At 51.7% G+C, this 234-nt stretch overlaps 1 non-coding gene across 1 annotated transcript; it reads right to left on the reverse strand.

The window, feature by feature from the left end:
• Positions 1–116: 116 nt before the first annotated feature.
• Positions 117–234, reverse strand: LOC116008316. Its single transcript, XR_004095707.1, has one exon. It is a non-coding gene; the product is annotated as a 5S ribosomal RNA (ribosomal RNA).

The raw sequence follows: 234 nt of genomic DNA on the forward strand, positions 1-234 counted from the left end.
GTACTTGACCCTCTCTCTCCGCGCAACTTCTCTCGCTTAGCGGTTTAGCGGTTTAAAAGGATAGTACCCTTTGCGAGCGGTCCAGCGGTTTATAAGAAAGATTAAAAAGAGGGTGGGGGATGCAACACGAGAACTTCGCAGGGGGTCACCCATCCTAGTACTACTCTCGCCCAAGCACGCTTCACTTCGGAGTTCTGATGGGATCCGGTGCATTAGTGCTGGTATGATCGCATC

This window comes from Ipomoea triloba, chromosome 16, assembly GCF_003576645.1.
Source record: "Ipomoea triloba cultivar NCNSP0323 chromosome 16, ASM357664v1".
Taxonomy (NCBI): Eukaryota; Viridiplantae; Streptophyta; class Magnoliopsida; order Solanales; family Convolvulaceae; genus Ipomoea; species Ipomoea triloba.